Here is a 17,442-nt window from a genome sequence, read left to right as displayed (position 1 = left end):
CGTCCCTGAATTCCTGGTTTGGTCCCATCAATTGAACTCCAGAATAAATCTGCAAACAAACAACTCTGGCCAATCACTAGTGAGGAACGCGGCTTGCTCAGCATCTACACCGACCTCAGAAACAAATTACACTAGTACCTGCTTGAAAAGTCCAATCTCTTGCTCAATCTTCCACCGCAACGTCTTCTGTCCTTTACTCCAACTCTTAGGCAAATGCTATGGTTGTGTCCCTCACTCTCACGTTCTAAAACAACCCGACCCCGGGGTCGACATCAACAAAGGACTACTCTATGCCTTACACCGGCGCCATCTTGAAGAAGGTGAACCAAACAATGCTCGTAGTAAAATACTAAGAACCTTAAATTACCTTCTACAGGGCATATGTGTAGCATAATAAAAACACCGTCCGGAACTAAAACAAAACCCGAACCTAACTACTTGAGTCAAAATATTCAACAAGCTGTGTGTGATGAATGGACAATCATTATGAAATCAAAACTTTATCAAACACCGGCGCAAACAAAAAAAGGCTCTATGCTCCGAATGAAACCAAGTATAAAAGAATAAAATGAGAAAATAGAATACACAGTCAATGAAATGTATACTGGCTGATAAATACATTACAATCAGCTCGAACCCCAATATAAACTGTTCAAGAGTTACACGTGTCAACAGTCACAGAGAAATGCAACCAACATCATTACAGAAAGCATGCAAAATCTATACGTTCATTTAACCCCTTGGGATCCTGAATTCAACACAAAAATGCTGTGCCAGGTATTTTGAAGAATCTCGTGAATCAGGCATTTTGCCTCAAACAATGCGTGAAGCGCTCATTATCTCCCTACTCAAACCAGGAAAATCGACCACCAAAGTCGATTCGTACAAGCCCTTGTCCCTTATCAATGTAGACAATGTAGCCAAGATCCTAGCTAAACTAATCGCAAATCGAATCAGTCCTATGCCAGTGTTGGTCCTTTTTGACCAATCGGGGTTTGTCCCGACTAGAGATACATCCCATAACCTACGCACCCTCTTCGCGCTACTCCATGACATCGACCCCGATGACAACGTGGCTGCTATCTTCCTTGATGCCCCTAAGGCATTTGACTCCCTGGAATGGGACTATTTATCCTTCGTACTACTGCGCATGGGCTTCCCTCTCCCATTCTTAGCCGGGATACATTTATTGTACACAGGACTCCAGGCCACGCTGATGGTCAATGGCATGCGGTCCTCCACTTTTCCAATAGCCAGGGGCACCAGACAAGGTTGCCCTCTGTCCCCCCTTCTATTTGCCATGGCTAGTGATCCCCCGCCGCCAAGGTCCAGCAACATTATCGCGACCACGCCATTATTTACCCAGCCAGACAAATACTTATCTGTTTATACGCTGATGACCTCACCCTTTATCTACGACATCCGGACGTAAGCCTGTACCTCATTCTCAGACTATTCATTGTCTATGGGCAACTATCTGGAGTCAACATTAACTGGGGAAAATCCCAGATATATCCTCTTTCCGACTCCACTCTAAAATTCAAACCGGACTATCCCCTAAAATGGTGCGACGACACACTCACTTATCTTGGTATAATCATCTCTGGCAATCGCAAGAAGCTGATGAGGGCTAACTATGGACTCACACTGGATTCAATAACCGATACAATTATGAGATGGGTCACATTGCCCCTATCTATGGCTGGCAGAGCTGCCCTTATAAAGATGGTTATATTACCCAAGCTATTATATCTGTTTGTCAATATTCCGTACGCCCCCAGTCGACATTTTTTCTCATCCATTAGGACTCAGCTCATACGACTCACCTGGGGAGGGAAACAAGCCAGGCTGCATTGGGACACCCTCACGCGACCATTCTGTGCAGGCGGTTTCGGAATAACATACATGGAGTTATATTTTAGCTGCGCACAAGCCAACTTTGCCACATATTGGATGAAACCCCCCTTACAAGCCCCACCTTGCGATTGAAGATGGATACATGGCCCCTACCCCATGCACAGCCTATGTGAGCACCCCTGCAGTCCAGCGGCGCCTCGCCTCCACTACTGTCTAATGCACCACCAGCGCCTGGCAAGATCTAGCTAATTCCACACAATGCACGCTACTGTACTCCCCTCTCCTGCCCCTCCCCGGGCAACAATATATCCCGGTGACGCAAGAAGGCGGATGCCGCAGACTCCTTTGTAAGCTGTCTATACAAACCTGGGGACAACTTTACAGTGCAGGAGAATTCCGCACAAGCAAAGAGTTTTTTGCCGATATAACTTTAGAGGGTAATTGAGAAGTATGTTTCTATAAGGGGTTCATAAAAAACATATAAAAAAGAGAAAATAGAGCGATCCAAATAGTGAATGTGTCCAATTTAAAGCAGTTTGAAAATATTTTCTGTGAAGAATGTTACAAAAATGTTAAAATAAGACACAAATAAAGTTTATTGAGTAAACTGAAACTGAAAAAGGGTTTTTTGAAGGCAGTAGTTTTATTCATTGCTTTTCATACTAAGGTCAAAGAGTAGTGCAGTACTGGCATTTTGTTCTGTTTATTGATTTTAAATACGCAGCCTGGGACTGCCCGCCCATGCAACGCTTCTGGTCGGAGATACTAAAGGCGCTAGACCACATGACGGGACTACATATTCCCGAAGACCCCCTGACTGCACTTTTAGGATACACTGAACCCCTTGCTGCCAAAGTGCGGAGATACACTTCTGTCGTACTCCTTCTTGACAAAAGAAGGATTGCCTGTAGGTGGGGAAGAGGGAGGGCGCCAAAATTCAAGGACTGGCTCCAAGACCTTATCTACTGCCAAGAGCAACTACATACTTAGGCGGATCTCCAACCCCTGTCCTGCCGCCCAAAGAATATCTGGGCCCCCTTACAAACATATCTATTGGAACACACTACCACCACAGAACCTACGACACCCGCCGCAATACTCTAAAGTAGAAATATGAAATGATGCCAAGGGAACCCCCACCTAAGTAAACACACACTACTTTCTGGAGACCATGGGCCACCACGGGACACCACCTCACACCGCATAGATCAGAATGCATCACCATTTCAGACATGCATACTTCGATCACAGTGCAATAGTTGAAATGTCATTTTTTAACAGTTATTGTTTTTTGTTACATGATTGCAGATAATCAACTGCCCTCAATGCTCATTGCTCCAACTAACGCGGCTGCTGTGTACCCCCCCCCCTTTTCGTTATATTATCTCCAGGCATGACACACCACAATGCTGGCCCCACGGGGGATGTAGTCAGTATGCAGTGGATCACATTTCTCTACCTTTAATAAGGGTTTTCAAAATTACAACAAACAAAAAGAAATAAAAAGAAATATAGCTGTCATATGAGTGTGCTGTACTGTTTTGCAAATGCCAATAAAGATATTAAAAAAACAAAAAACAATATTGTGCTGCTTCTCACATAATTGAATTTGCTTCTGTTTTAACCACATGTTTTGACAAAGATTGGTATACAGATAACAATTTTTCTCTCACATACCATACTCCAGGAACAAACTATATGCCAAACATCTGCATGTGTCAGCTTGAGTTGTTATATAATTCCAATTCCACCACAAGCTATACAATGCCATTAACAACCCCTCCACACTTCGTCACTCGTCAAACACATGATAATAGCTGTAAATTGTGCATGTTAAACCTGACAGTCTTATGGTGGTCTTTCCCACAGCTTTTTGCCCACCTCTCTCCCTCCATTTTTCTGATATCTTCTTTGCTGGTATTAGGACTCTGTGCACTTTACCACGGCTAACCAGTCCTAAAGTGCTTGAGCTCTCTCTCCTAAACATGGTATTATTGGTTCATCCCTAATTGACAAATTTAATTTACTTCTAAGTCCCTAGTCAAGTGGCACCCCCTTGTACCCGGGGTTTGTAAATTAAATGCTACTAGTGGACATGCAGCGCTGATTGTGCCACCCACTTAAGTAGCCCTTTAACCATGTCTCAGGCCTGCCAGTGCAGGGCCTGTGAGTGCAGTTTACACTGCTCTGTCAACCTGGCAAAATAACCCTTTTTCTTCACCCAAACATTTCCTTTTTATACACATGTCACCCCTAAGGTAGGCCCTGTAAACCCACAGGACAGGGTGCAATGTATTTACAAAGTAGAACAAAGCTCTTCAGTTCATTTTTCACTACTGCAAGGTCAATCTGTTCCATAGGATAACATTGATATACTGCTTCACCTACGCTCTCAGCGCATTCTCCTGTAGCGCTACGCTGTGCCTCTCCCCTCCGCCTCCATCTTGTTTGTTTTCCTCGTCGTCCTCGTGCACCCGCCCCGCCTCCCAGCTGATACGCCCTCCCACTGTCCTCAAATAGCTCCCTGCCCCTGGTAGCGCCGTGACTCGCTCCTTCCCCACGAGTTGAGGAGTCGCTCCCACTGTCCCTGCAGACAGCTGGTTTCTCCGCGCTGCTTTGCCATAATTATTGACTCTGTTCATCTCCTGCTGCATAGCTAAGTAGCGCTTTGCCTGTTCTGCGCTGTTTAGCTGCTCAAAGTGTATTTTACATTGGCGCTCTGTGGCTTGTAAAATTGTGCCGCTTTTTAACATTGTGCTTGCTTTGTGCCTCATTTGCGCTCTGTTACATAACTACTGCTTCACCTACGCTCTCAGCGCATTCTCCTGTAGCGCTACGCTGTGCCTCTCCCCTCCGCCTCCATCTTGTTTGTTTTCCTCGTCGTCCTCGTGCACCCGCCCCGCCTCCCAGCTGATACGCCCTCGCCCCTCCCCCTCCACTATCCATATATGACAGTTCTTCCCGCGCGCAGCGTTCACGCGCAGCGTCCGCGCCCAACCCGCGCCGAAGGTGCGCCAAAGGTAAGCCCGTCTATGCCCGTCCGCGCCTGGACCGCGCCCAGCGCCATCCCCCCTGCCCCTCGCGCTGCCCAGCCCCACCGCATTACCTACGATGCTGCCACCCTCCTAGCCCTTAACCCCGGTCGCGCCCCCAACTGCGTCCAAGCCGCTCCTGGACGCACCCATGGACCGTTCTCCTGCCCCTCCTGCAAATTCATCGGCACCGCCAACATCTCCGCTACGACCACACCACAGATTCCCGACCCCAACCACCTAGAATGCATCCTTCTCAACACCCGCTCGGTCCACAGGCACGCCATCGACCTTTGGAACCTACTAGACACCATCTCTCCTGACGTCGCCTTCCTAACGGAAACATGGATGAACGCTTCCTCCGCCCCTGACATCGCCATTGCCATACCTGATGACTATAAGATCACACGCAAGGACCGCACCGACCATACAGGAGGTGGAATCGCTATCGTCCATAAGAAATCAATCCGCATCTCAACCAACTCTGACGCCAACCTCGCTAACTCCGAACACCTTCACTTCCAGATCCACATCGACCCCAAGACCACACTCAGAGGCACCCTCCTCTACAGACCACCAGGACCCCGCGCAAAATTCAGTGAAGACATCACGGACTTCATCACCCCACACGCGCTCCCCTCCAAAGACTACATCCTTCTGGGAGACCTCAACTTCCACCTGGAAAAGATCAACGACCGCAACACCGCCACCCTCTTAGACAACCTCGCCAACCTCGGACTTAAACAACTGGTCACTTCCCCCACCCACATCGCAGGTCACACACTCGACCCCATCTTCACCTCCAGCAACCATGTCTCCTTCAACCACACTACGGATCTCCTCTGGACTGACCACAGCTGCGTTCACTTCACCTACAACAAACCGAAACCCATCGTCCACCTCCAACCAACTCTTCAAAGAAACTGGAACAAAATCACCACGGAGCAGATCTCCACATCGCTCCTTCAAACCTCCCCAGCCCTCTCTTCTAACGCCAACGAAGCCGCATCTAACCTCACCCTTTGGTTATCCAACACCGCCGACACCTTAGCACCACTGAAAAAACGCCAACACAAACTCGGCATCAAGAAGGCCTCATGGTTCAACGATGACCTCAAGAAGTCCAAGAAACTGTGCCGCTCCCGTGAAAAGGCCTGGAAAAAAGACCCATCCACCAGTAACAAGGACGCCTTCAAAAGCGCCATCCGTACTCACCACCAACTGATCCGAATAGCCAAGAAAACAGCATTCAAAGATCGACTGGACAACAACGCCCACAACAGCAAGGAACTTTTCAACATCGTCAAGGAATTTTCCAACCCCTCGGCCAACTCCAACGACATCACCCCCTCTCAAGCCCTCTGCGACTCCCTAGCCTCTTTTTTCCACAACAAGATTGCTGACATCCACAACAGCTTCGACAACCAACCTGGAAGCCAGCCCACCCTACCATCAGCTGACCATCTGCCCCCCGTTAACACCCTTAACGCCTGGAACCCCATCTCCACTGAGGACACCATCCGCCTGATGAATTCCATCCACTCTGGATCCCCCACAGACCCATGCCCTCACCACATCTTCAACAAAGCAGACTCCGTCATAGCTCCTCACCTCCGAGACGTCATCAACTGTTCCTTCAACTCCGCTACCTTCCCAGAAGATTGGAAACACGCTGAACTCACCGCCCTTCTGAAAAAACCAACAGCAGACCCCACCGAACTCAAAAACTACCGCCCCATCTCGCTTCTTCCATTCCCGGCCAAAGTCATCGAAAAAGCTGTCAACAACCAGCTCACCGCCTTCCTCGAAGCCAACAATTCACTCGACCCTTCACAATCTGGCTTCCGAGCCAAACACAGTACTGAGACCGCCCTCATCGCAGCAACAGACGACATTCGAACTCTATTGGACAATGGAGACACAGTCGCCCTCATCCTCCTCGACCTCTCTGCAGCCTTCGACACAGTCTGCCACAGCACCCTTTTACAACGCCTCAGAAACATCGGAATCCAAGGAAAGGCACTGGAATGGATAACCTCGTTCCTCACCGGAAGAACCCAGAGAGTCCGCCTCCCACCATTCAAGTCCGAGGCCTCTGAAATCATCTGCGGCGTACCGCAAGGATCCTCACTCAGTCCCACCCTCTTCAACGTATACATGAGCCCCCTCGCGGCCATCGCCCGCCAACACAACCTCAACATCATCTCTTACGCGGATGACACTCAACTGATCCTATCTCTCACCAAGGACCCCAGCACCGCCAAAACTAACCTTCACGAAGGAATGAAAGAAGTCGCCGAATGGATGAAACAAAGCCGACTGAAACTGAATTCAGACAAAACAGAAGTCCTCATCTTAGGTAAATCCCCCTCTGCTTGGGACAACTCCTGGTGGCCGGAAGCCCTCGGAAATGCACCCATCCCGACAGACCACGCACGGAACCTTGGTGTCATCCTGGATTCCTCACTATCAATGAACAGACAAGTCAACGCCGTATCCTCTTCCTGCTTTAACATTCTTCGCATGCTCAGAAAAACATTTCGCTGGATCCCCACCGAAACAAGGAAAATAGTCACCCACGCTCTGGTCACGAGCCGACTGGACTACGGAAACACCCTCTACGCAGGTACCACCGCTAAACTCCAGAAGAAACTACAACGAATCCAAAACGCCTCAGCCAGGCTCATATTAGACATCCCACGCAACGAACACATCTCTGGTCACCTTAAAGATCTCCACTGGCTACCCGTCAATAAGAGGATTACTTTCCGACTGCTCACCCACGCACACAAATCACTCTACGACATCGGACCAGATTGCCTCAACTCTCGACTGTCCTTCTACTCCCCCTCCCGCCAACTTCGCTCCTCCAACCAAGCCTTCGCCACTGTACCTCGCATCAACAAGACCACCATGGGAGGCAGATCCTTCTCTTACCTGGCTGCCAAAACATGGAACTCACTCCCCGCTTACCTTCGCCTCACCCAGAATCACCTAGCGTTCAGAAAGCAGCTTAAAATCGTGGATATTTGACAAATAATCCTCCTCCCCATCCTAAGCGCCTTGAAACCCTCTGGGTATGTAGTGCGCTATATAAATCCTATGACTTGACTTGACTTAATATATTGTGTAAGCATAATTTCCAATTGGGAAGAGCTTAGACCTCCAAGTTTGGTGTCTGGAATGACACTTTAAAACCACAATTTATGGTGAAGTCAGATTTTAAATTGCAATTCTGAAAATGGCACTTTTAGAAAGTTGCAAAAAGAACAACTGATGGACAGAATGCAGAACAATGTCATACGTTCACCCCAACACAGAGATCTGGGTCTAAATCCATTGTTTTTTTGCGCACCATGCCATTCCAGTTTGGACCCAGCCATATGCAAATCAGTCTTGGCCCTGCGCCCAATTGGAACAGTCCAACTCGAACTGAAAGGCCAGGTCCTACCTGGGCTGGAAGCTAGCATTCTAGGACCGGTTTCAGAGTTTCACCCCTCATCAGCCAGGATAGTTTGACTCCAGTGGCATGGAGAGCACGGGACCCACATCTTGGCATACCCACTCAGGGTGACAAAGGCAAAAAGAACAATTGATGGACAGAATGCAGAACAATGTCATACATTCACCCCAGTACAGAGATCTGGGGTGGTGTAGTGGGCAAAAGAACGATGGATTTAACCCAGATCTCTTGACTAGGGGAGAATGTTTGAATCATTCAGCATTCCGTCCATCATTTGTTGCAGTTATACTTTTCGCCCTAAGTGGGACGGGTATTTCCAGACGTGGGTCCCTTGCTCACTGTGCCACTGGATTCAAGCTAGCTTGGCTGATGAAGGGTGACATACCCCAAAACCGGTCCCAGGATGTTTGTTTCCAGTCCAGGGAGGACCTGACTTGTCAGTTCGGTCTTCACTGTTCCCATAAGGCACAGGGTCAAGACTGATTTGCATATGGCTGGGTCTAAATTGGGGTGGCGTAGTGGGCAAAAGAACAATGGATTTACCCCAGATCGCTTGACTAAGGGAGAATGTTAGAATCATTCAGCATTCCGTCCATCATTTGTTGCAGTTATACTTTTCGCCCTAAGTGGGACGGGTATGCCCAGACGTAGGTCCCTTGCTCACTGTGCCACTGAATTCAAGCTAGCTTGGCTGATGAAGGGGGACAGTGAGTTGGCCTTTGTTTTGAAGTAGGCATGCAGCGCTGTGATGAGGGTAATGTGTGGTTTATGGACAGCTTCTGTGAGTGTCTTGGAGATTCTGTGATTTTCCTTGCCACCTAAGTGTAGGAGCATAGCTCTTTTCTGTGCATTCTCTACCTTGCTAGCTGCAAAGAACACCAGCAGACTGTCTACCCAATCCTTCCATCGGGGCGCCTGAGAAGATGGGGCACCTTCAATAGTGAATAGCTGGATGGGTAGTATGTATGCCATGGCTCAGGGTGTCTGAAAACTACCTTAATACACTTCCTGCAAGGATTGTGGAGTCCAGAAGGCTTGAAACATAGATTCTTTCAGTGGTGACAGGGGTGGAGGGAGCTTACAGCATGCTAGCAGCAGTCAAAGCAGCAGGTGAACTGGAATGATGCACGTATCATTGTATTATTGTTACTTTTGTTTTGGTTTTGTTTTTATTTTGTGTTTCCAACTGGCTGGGCTTATACCAGTAGGTGATGATTTTACTATAGTGTCATGTTTTCTTGATTTCTATTTTCACTGTTATGGTATTTCTTGTGTTGTTCCCTTTGAATAATCGCTGCTTTTGTAGGCGATGTGGGAAACTTAGGCGGACCCAAAGGGGGCGATGATGTCACAGCGGTGGCCGGTTGTGGCGTGTGAGGAGACAAGGGAGAGAAGCAGGCCAGCAGCGAGGACGCATGCTGGAGACACTGGGTCCTGGAGTGGAGAGGAAGGAGCCCTGCATGCAGAGGGAGACAGGCCAGCAGGGGGCGCACTCACCACACAGAAGGGCACTCCCACTGTAGGCTGATTCCCGGCCATCATCAGAATAGGCAGCTGTGTCGTGCCAGCAAGGGACGGACCACGGATACCAGCAGCTGAAGGTCCGTGGCAAACCCACGTTGGGTAGGCTCTGAACACTGAGAGCGGTTAGCATAGGGGTTGAAACGCCGTTTGTGAGCAGCACGAGCACCACGCACCCTGGGAGGGTACACAGACGCTTACAGCATACCAGGAATCACATAAATGACCCGTCCTTCCAGCTGATGTGTCGCAGCCAATGATGATTCGGTACTTACAAGTGGGCAAGTACAGGCGCACAACGCCCATTGGGATCAAAGGGCTTCAGCCCCACCGTTGTGTGTGTCATCCTGGGCTGAGACAGCTTCCCGGGCTGGCGATCATCTTATTGCAGCCGCACCCGAGCACTAAACAGGTCTTTAAAAGACCACTTACTTGTAAACAAGTCTATGTTATGTTTTTACCCCTTCTTAGAGCCCCTGCATCTCCACTCTGCCTATTGCTGGAAGAATTAGCCCCCCCCCCAAAAATTTATTAACACCCCCCAAAAAAAAATTTGCCTCTAGTTGCACCTCTGGGCAAGTACCACTTATTGTGAGGCCCGTAAATAACGACACTCGCAGAGGCCGCCTCCGCCGGAGGCTTAGAGGGCCGGCGCCTTAACCCGCGCCAAGCCTCCCCAGAAGAACCAGTTCAGGGCCCTCCCAGAAGCGGGAAAGGCCGTGCCAACCCCCTCCCACCTCCCCGCTAGCAGCGCAAAGTGGGCGCCTAGCCCACCGGCCAATGGGGCCATGCGGTGGACAAACCCCCCAATGGGGAATAAGACCTGCTAGCCGGGGGATGCAAAGTGGGGGGCATATAAGCGCCGCGCCCAGGTCCAGTTGGCATCTTGGACCAGGGGGCAGCGTTAGCACGGCAAAGGAATCTTGTGGGTCAAGCTTACCAGTGTTGGCGAGGCGAAGCGCTGCCCGAGCAGCACCCGGACGGAGACCCTCCTTTTTTGCGAACTCCTGTGTGGAAGGCTACTCCTTGACGCCGCGCTGCGAATCCTGGGCTCGTGACCAGCTGGGGCGTTCCAATAGAAGAAGCGTTTAGCAGGACGAATCCCTTGAGCCAGGAACCTCAGCCCACGACCGGAAACTGAAACCTCGTGAGACCGCTTCCGGGGCTCCGACACAAGAAGACGAAGCTGCAGGAGCACGTGCTGCCTGCGTCCCCCCTCCCCCCTCCCCCCTTGAGGCTGGTTTTGGACGAGCGGCAGGCCTGCGGTGAGCCCCAGGGGGAAGCGATTACTGCCGGCTGAACGGGGTAAGGAGGACGCGGGTCGGGAGCCGGAGCTGACTGACTGCTCAGTCCACGGAGCGGGAACAATCCGTGACGGGCGCTAAGTGCGGGAAGCGGAGCACCGCTGATCACCCGCCAACACAGTAGCGGGAAACGGTACCCCCCCCCCCGATCGCCCCTGAGAACCCGCCCTAAGCAAAAGACCTACCTCCCCTGATCACCAGCTCGGTAGCGGGAAGCGGAGCACCGCTGGTCACCCAGAAACAGATCGCCCCTGATCACCCTCCAGCACGGTGGTGGAAAACTCCTCGACGCACGTGCGGCGGCGCACGCGAGGTCGTGGACCAGAGTAGAGCACTACCGGTGGGCCAGTTATCCCGCAGGCAGCGCCAGAAACCCACAAAGCGGCCGGACAGTCTCCCCTGCTCCTCGCCCCAGCGCAAGCAAAAAGCGCAGCAGGGCAACCGGAAGTGGGCGATGGAATTTTCTTGGAACTTATCAAAGGGGATACCTTGGTGCATTAATCAAGTGGCTGCACCCCACCGGGGATTTTTGATGCAAAAATCAGGGGCTACGTTGGTGAATCAAGCAGGCGGCTGCACCCTGCCAGGGAAGTTTTTGGCCTCAAACCTACAAGAGGAGCTTCCTTGGTGCAGTAATCAGGACTGCACACCACCCCTGGGACAGCAGCTTTAGGTCACTCCCAGCAACCATGAGCAATGGGAGAGAATTGGGAGAACTTTTGAAACAGATGCGGGCAGCCTCCGAGGTGCACGGAACAGAGTGGCTGCAGCCGCACTTGTGGCAAGACGGTGGAGAAGGGCCAAGCAACCGGCCGCCAGAGGAGCCAGCGCGAAAACGACAGAGAAGAACTCCGGCCAAACTAAAAGAGGCGGCAGCAACAAAGAAAACACAGCAGAGAAAGAAAGCCCCCCCGCCTAAGAGCAACCCAAGGACAGCAGGACCAGACGGCAGGCTGGAGACAGCAGCAACAAGTGGTGAGCATATTAACAATATTGTGCAGGAATGCATCAAAGCGATGGCACCACTCATCTTGCAAGGGCGGAACACACAGGGGGAGGGTAGCACTAGCGACCCAGCACAAGGGGAATGTTCCGCGCTGCCGTGGCACCTGATAGACCCGGGGTGGGCACGACAAGCACAATTGAGGGGGCAGGGCATGCCAGGGGCGCAAGGGGGTGTGGGGTCAACAGTGGCAGGATGGGGCGGCCCACTCAATGCCCCCCGGCACAAGAGCCATACGCGCGCCCCTCCCTTGGCCCTGCATCATTGACCACCAGGGCCACAGGGCTAGCAAGTCTGATATCATTGTCAGTCAAGGAGAGAATTTGGAAAAAATAATTTATAGACATTTTTACCTTATTGGAGATCCAGTTGGACGGGCTAGACCTGACAGTCTGTGACAAGAAGGGAAAGGAGGAGAGAGAGGAAGGAACGGAATTTTGACAATTGGCTAGACGCTTTTAGGATCATGGCCTGCATAATTGTTGAGAAGTTCCCGCGCTGCGCAGCAGACCTATGGCTTTATGAATCTAACATACACAATGCGCAGAGGCAATTCCCTGGGGACGCATGTCTAGAGTACGATAAAGGCTTCCGCCTAAAGATGCAGACCCATCCAGAGATGGGATGGAATGAGGAGGATGTGTCGGGCTTTATCCATAAGATGATGATCGCTAGGGAGACCAAGTCTTGGGCGGGGCGGAGTGAGCAGTCCTTTCGCCCCCCCTTTCAAAAGGGAAAAGGTAGAACTTTTCAAAAAAGCAGAACACACAACTCATGGAAGGCCCCGCCACCGCAGGGGGGGGGGCATATGCTGGAAGTATGAGGCCAACGACTGCTCATGGGGGTCTTCTTGCAAGTTCCTAGACATTTGTTCCAGTTGTGGGGGAGGGCACCCAGCATCAGGGTGCAAACGCAAAGGCGACCATGTGAGAGACAAAAAAGAGAGAAAGAAGAAGCAGTAAGGTGACAGCGGAGCACAAAGGGAGTCTGGGGGGTTTCCAACAGTACAGCCTTGCCAAGTCACCTATTAACACAAAGCGGTTACGCAGGCTTGCGAACATGTACCACAACAAGACTGACGCTGCTCTACTAGTAAATGGTTTTGAGCAAGGGTTTGTTATCCGATTCAGGGGTTCCCCATCGCTAGGCGGGGCAAAGAACCTAAAATCTGCCCTCTTACATCCCGGGGTGGTCACCAAGAAGTTGCAAATGGAAAAAGCATTAGGCAGGATAGAGGGCCCCTTACCTCAGCACATGCAGGCAGAGTTGGTGGTCTCGCCATTGGGGGTGGTTCCAAAGAAGGAGCCGGGCCAATATAGGTTAATTCACCACCTGTCCTTCCCCGAAGGGTCATCCATTAACGACGGGATCCGCGCCGAGGCCTGCACAGTAGGTTACGCAACGGTGGACGACACCATTGACCTAGTACGGGCATCAGGCCACGGGGCCCTTATGGCTAAAGCAGACATAGAATCTGCATTCCGCCTTCTGCCGGTACACCCAGACAGTTTCCACCTCTTAGGTTTTCAATGGGAGGGGGAGCACTATTTTGATAAAGCCATGCCCATGGGTTAATCAGTATCCTGTGCGTATTTTGAGACATTCAGCACTTTCCTGGAGTGGGCCCTGCACGCCAGGCACCGAGAAGGGGGGAAGCTCCATTACCTAGATGACTTCCTGTTCACAGGCCCGGCCGCAACCGACGAATGCTGCCGGACTCTAGCAGCATTCCAAGCATTAGCCAAGGAGCTGGGTATCCCGCTAGCAGCAGAGAAGACAGTGGGCCCAGCAACAACAATTACGTTCCTGGGGATAGAGCTGGACTCTTTAGCAGGCACCTCCAGGCTGCCTGTGGAGAAAGTGGAAGAATTCAGGGACGACATCAGGAATTTCTGTGGGCGAGAGAAAGCGACACCCAGGGAGGTCCAAGGGCTGATAGGCAAGCTTAATTTCGCAGCAAGGGTTATCCCGGCAGGCAGGGTTTTCGCTAGGCGGCTGACCCAGCTGACATCAGGCATGACACGCAAACACCACCATGTTAGGTTGGGAGCAGGCGTGAAGCAAGACCTACAGATGTGGGACTCATTTTTGACAAGTTTCAACGGGATTCTCATCTGGAGGGAAGGATGGGTGACTTGCAGGCAGATTGCGCTGTTCACTGACTCCGCTGGCAGCCATGGCTTTGGGGCCATCCTGGGCAGTAAATGGTGCAGGGGGCAATGGCCAGACAGATGGCACAGGTCAGGCAGGACCGGGAACATAACATTCCCCATCGTGGTAGCACTGTCTATTTGGAGGCAAGAGCTGGGCAACATGAAACTCACAATCTGGTCCGACAACAAGGGGGTGGTACAAACCATCAACAAAGGGTCAGCTAGGTGCCCCGAGATACTGACACTAATGCGCCACCTGGTTAAATTGCAGTTGGAGGGCAACATAGACCTGAGGGCACGACATGTACCAGGGGTGGAGAACGAGCTGGCGGACGCCCTGTCAAGAGCACAGATGGACAGATTCAGGCAGCTGGCTCCGGGAGCAGATCAGGACATGACCCCTTTCCCGGCGCACCTGTGGGACCTGGCGGGGTAGACCTGGCTGTGCTGCTGAACCAAGCCCTAGCCCCCAATGCAGCAAAACGCTACAGGAAGTATGTGGACACGGTGATGCAGATAGGGGACATACAGAGCCTGGACAATGCGGGTGCAACGGGCAGGGCAGTGGAGAAGTTCATACTGTGGACCTACAACGGTAAGAAATCTAGATCCTGGGCCCAGGCACACCTAACAGCAGTAACACACTTCACTAAGTTAACAGCAGGGCACGACCCAGCGGCATCACACTACGTCAAGGCAGCCATGAAGGGCTGGAGGCGCGCTGAGGGAGTGAGAAGGGACAGCAGACGGCCAATAGATTTTTCAAAGCTAGCGCGCCTGCTGGAGGACCTGGACAGCGTCACAAGGGACGCATTTGAGCTCAGCCTGTTCAGAGCAGCCTTTGCCACAGCATTTTTCGGGGCGTTCCGCATTAGCGAGCTTGTGGCCCCGAAAAAGGGGGGCCCGCGGAAGACTGCCTACAGGCAAGGGACGTAACTCCAGGGGGGGCCCAAGGGGAGATCCGGCTGCAGCGCTCAAAAACCAACCAGGCCGGGGGCAGGGAACACAATACTGCTGCATTGCATTGAAGACCGGAGGTATTGTGCGGTATGTTGCCTTCAGGTATTTCTGGCAATCTGACCAGTGGGGGAGGGGCCAATTTTCAGACACAAGGACAGCAGCCACCTAAGCAAATTCCAATTCACACAGTGATGCGTCTGGCCCTAAGCAAGGCTGGTCTCCCTCCTGCATCTTTTGGGTCACACTCTTTCAGGATCGGGGCTGCCACATCAATCAGCTGCTCAACACGAGATGTCAGAAGCAGGGATAAAAGCAGTGGGTAGGTGGCTGTCCTGCGCGTTTCAGGCATACCTTAGGCCCCATTTGCTGTGAAATCTAAGCACATGCCTGGGGGGGGGGGGCGGTGGCACCACCCCTCCCCGTGTAAGTGGGGGTCAACAGGGAACTGACAATGTAACCATTAATCCAGCAGGAAAGAGACCGGGACTGGTGTTAGTGGTGGGCCATTCTTTCGTGTCCAGAATGCAGTCGTGTTGGCAACAGCGAGGATGCAAGCAGGAGGGACAGCCAGTGGACACGTGCATTCGGTGGTTGGGCAGGCCAGGGATGAGATGGGACCAGCTACCGGCGGCACTGGAGAAAGTTCGGTCAGACACTCCCTGGCTCCCCGACATCTTGATCATCCACCTGGGGGGAATGACCTAGTGCGCAGGGGAAGGAAGGCGCTCCTCCATGACATCCAGAGGGATCTCACGGAGACGGCCAGGTCAATCGGGGATACGGCCGTCATATGGTTGGAACTGATCAGTAGGCAGGAATGACGTGGGGCAGATCAAGGAGAGCGGTGGCGAATTCCAGGGGAAAGCTGAACATAGCCGCTAGCAAATTCTGCAAGGTCAACGGTATGGAGAGTGTGAGGCACGGGCTCATCCACCCGGGTCGCGCGGAGCTCCACGCAGATGACGGAGTCCACCTGTCTGAAGAAGGCATGGAGGTGTTGTGGAGCAACCTGTGGGGCGCAATGGCACTGGCATGCTGCAAGTAAAAAAAAAAAAAAAAAGAGAGAGACACCTTTTTTCGGATGAGGGGTGGGAGCCGCAGGAAGACGTAAGCCTCCCTGGCGGTGTGGTGGAAAATAAGGAGACAATGGTTGCTACGGAGACACACCGACGGGCGGTGTGAAAGAATTGGCACCCTCACACTGGGATGCCGGATGGAAGGGTGAGGGGCCAGACAAAGAGAAAAGGGGGTAGCTAACGGAGCCGGCACTCGCTGCCCATCCCCTGCTGGTTTGCAGGGCACAACAGAACCTAACAAGGTAGCGAGTATGGTCCTAACTCCAAGAAGGAAGCTACCCCCGCGCAAAGGAAGCGCAGAGACAACCCAAAGGAAATAACGAACAAACTACTAGTCCAAAGGCGAATGGACAATGGAATTAATCAGCAAACAGAGACTGATATTGTATGACCATGCATGACAGTTCACAAATAGTCTTGTATGGCAATCACATATAACGTATGACAGACAGTATATGCATGTATGATTGAATAAAAACTGCGGCCAACATTGACCACTAAGATACCAAATGGTGGTGGCTTGTTCATTCGGGGGACCAAGGCAGGTTCCCAGACAGATGGGTACATAATCTGGAGTTTGGGCACAATGCAGGGGTTAAGAGACATAGGTTGATTTCATCAGTGTCACGCTGCAGCGGGTCTCTTCTTGACCACACTGAGCTTAACCCTCCCTCCTTTATTACCTTGGCTCACGTGGTCCGGGGGTCAAACTAAATTTTAACATTCAAAAGGGGGATTTACACAAGACTCCTATAACCTTTTGGTCTTTAAACAAGCCTGCACACCAGTTACGTCATTGGAGCTACACAACATGCCCCTGACGACAATTTAAGCACCTGCATTCTTAAGCCTTCCTGCCTTTGGGACACCAGAAGGACTTTACTTTTTGAGCTGTTTTGTGCCTTTTGCTTCTGGGAATCATGGATCACCCGATAACAGCTGTAGCCCCTGCCTGAGACGCCCTTGCTTGTTAACTAGGGTGGCCTTGCGTCCTGGATTTGCCAGGACGGTCCCTGTTTTTCACCAGCTGTCCTGGCAGAGTTAAAGAAATTTAGCTCATGTCCCGGTTTTTA

At 51.5% G+C, this 17,442-nt stretch overlaps 1 protein-coding gene across 4 annotated transcripts in view; it reads right to left on the bottom strand.

Moving 5' to 3' along the window:
• Positions 1–17,442, bottom strand: part of LOC144784035 (GTPase IMAP family member 9-like) — a 290,804-nt gene that overhangs the window by 34,601 nt on the left and 238,761 nt on the right. The window lies entirely within an intron of this gene.

The sequence above is a fragment of the Lissotriton helveticus genome, chromosome 10 (genome assembly GCF_964261635.1).
Source record: "Lissotriton helveticus chromosome 10, aLisHel1.1, whole genome shotgun sequence".
Taxonomy (NCBI): domain Eukaryota; kingdom Metazoa; phylum Chordata; class Amphibia; order Caudata; family Salamandridae; genus Lissotriton; species Lissotriton helveticus.
Note: the sequence above shows the minus strand (reverse complement) of the source record. Positions and strands in the feature narration are given on the sequence as shown.